Consider the following 2,644-nt stretch of genomic DNA (forward strand, 5'->3'; position numbering starts at 1 on the left):
CCAAATATACTGAATCTAATAGAAGAAAAAGTGGAAATGGGCCTCAAATTCATGGGTGTGGTGGGAAATTTTCTAAACTGAACACCAATGGTTCAGGTTCCAAGATCAAGAACTGATAAATGGGATCTCATGAAACTGAAAAGCTACTATAAGAAAAAGGGCATAGTCAATAGAACAAATTGACAACCTACAGATTGAGAAAAAAATCTTCACTAACCCCAAATTCCATAGAGAGCTAATAGCCAAAATTTATGAAGAACTCAAGAAGCTAACCACCAAAAAGCCAAGTAACCCAATAAAAAATGGGGTATAGAGCTAAACATGGAATCTCAAATGGCTGAGAACCACTTAAAGAAATGTTCAATGACCTTATTCATCAGGGAAATGCAAATCAAAACGACCCTCAAATTCTAACTTACAAAAATCAGAATGACTAAGATCAAAAACTCAGGTGACAGCACATGTGGGTGAGGATGTATAGAAAGAGGGACACTCCTCCATTGCTGGTGGGAGTGCAAATTGGTACAACCACTCTGGAAATCAATGTGCAGGTTTCACAGATTGGAAATAGCTCTCTCTGAAGACCCAGCTATACTATCTTAGGCATATACCCAAATGATGCCCCACAATACCTCAGGGGCACATTCTCCACTATGTTCATAGAGACCTTATCTGTGATAGCCAAAAGCTGAAAACATTCGAGATGCCCCAAAACAGAAGAATAGATACAGAAAATGTGGTTCATTTACATAATGGAATATTTCTCAGCTATTAAGAACCAGGATATCATGAGTTTTGCAGGCAAATGGATGGATCTAGGAGATATCATCCTGAGTGAGGTAACTCAGACCCAAAAAGACACACATGCTATGTACTCACTAATAAGTGAATATCAGTCAAAAATGTACAGAATACCTGGGATACAGTCCACACAACTCAAGAAGGTTAACAAGCCTAAGTGAGGATTCTTCAATCCCACTCAGGACGGAGAAGAAAACAGTCAGGGGAGTTAGAGGGAGGGAAGTTGGGAATGTAATCAGAAATGAGGAAGGAGGATATGGGAGAGAAGCCCTGAAGGCAACAGAATGAATGGAATTTTGCAACCTGAGGAGAGAGGGAAGCGGGGGTCCTCTATAAAGTAACAGAATCCTGTGAGATGAAAGACTCTTAGGACTCAAATGGAAGGGGCCTTAGCTGAAATGCCCAACAGTGGAGAGAAGGAAGTCACAGAATGTACCTCCAGTAGAAAGATAGGGTGTCAATTGGAGCAATGAGGTTGTCATTCCACAGTCAAAAACTGAACCAGAACTGTTCCTGTCTAAAAGAACTGCTGGGATAAAAATAGAGAAGAGACTGTGGGAAAGATCATCCACTGATTGGCCAATTTGTGATCCATCTCAAGAGAAGGCTCCAAAGCCTGACACTGTTACTGATAATATAGTGTGCACACAGACAGGAGCCTAGCATGGCTGTCTTAGGATCAGCCCAACAAGCAGCTAACTGAGACAGATGCAGATACTTATACCCAACCATTGGACTGAAGTCAGGGACACCTATGATTTAATTAGGGGAAGAATTGAAGAAGCTGAAAGGGAGAATGACCTCATAGGAAGTCCACAGTCTCAGCTAACCCAGGGGGCTCACAGAGACTGAGCCACCATTCAATAACATACACAGGTTGGTCCAAGGACTCTGGCACCTATATAGCACAGGTCTGCTTGGTTTGTCCTCGGTGGGAGAAGAGGAGCCTAAACTTCAATTGGGGCACCAAGGAGTGGGGAGGCATGGCAAGGGGATGGGGATCCTCTTGGAGACGGGGGGAGGAGAAATGGGAGGAGGAAATATGGGCAGACCAGGATGAGAGTAACAACTGGGCTGTACAAAATAAAAGTAAAAAAGTGTTATAATATATTAAAATCTAACTTCTTAATATGTTACAAATACAACCCATACCCCTTCATAACATCCTCTAAAAATGTGCACTATTGTGATGTGGTTCGGTTGTGCTGTAGACTTTTGTCATCTGTTAAGTTTTATTATGGCTCTTGGATAGACCCACCCTTATGGCATTCTAACTCTTGTTCCTCTGTTGTTCCTCTACAGCATCCTATTTGTCAACATGAAGCAAAACTGTGAATGGATTGACAGTCCCTGAACCCTTGAAAGCAAGTTGGTTGGACCATGACAGATTTACTTCTTTAGTCATGGTTTTCTTTTTTTTTGCATTTTAAATTTATATTTTATTTTTTTTATTAACTTGAGTATTTCTTATTTACATTTCGAGTGTTATTCCCTTTACCAGTTTCAGGGCAAACATCCCCCTAATCCCTCCCTCTCCCCTTCTTTATGGGTGTTCCCCTCCCCATCCTCCCCCCATTGCCGCCCTCCCCCCAACAATCACATTCACTGGGGGTTCAGTCTTAGCAGGACCCAGGGCTTCCCCTTCCACTGGTGCTCTTACTAGGATATTCATTGCTTCCTATGAGGGCAGAGTCCAGGGTCAGTCCATGTATAGTCTTTAGGTAGTGGCTTAGTCCCTGGAAGCTCTGGTTGCTTGGCATTGTTGTTCATAAGGGGTCTCAAGCCCCTTCTAGCTCTTGCAGTTCTTTCTCTGATTCCTTCAACGGGGGTCCTATTCTCAGTT

The sequence above is a fragment of the Rattus norvegicus genome, chromosome 15 (assembly GCF_021556685.1).
Source record: "Rattus norvegicus strain SHRSP/BbbUtx chromosome 15, alternate assembly SHRSP_T2T, whole genome shotgun sequence".
Lineage (NCBI taxonomy): Eukaryota > Metazoa > Chordata > Mammalia > Rodentia > Muridae > Rattus > Rattus norvegicus.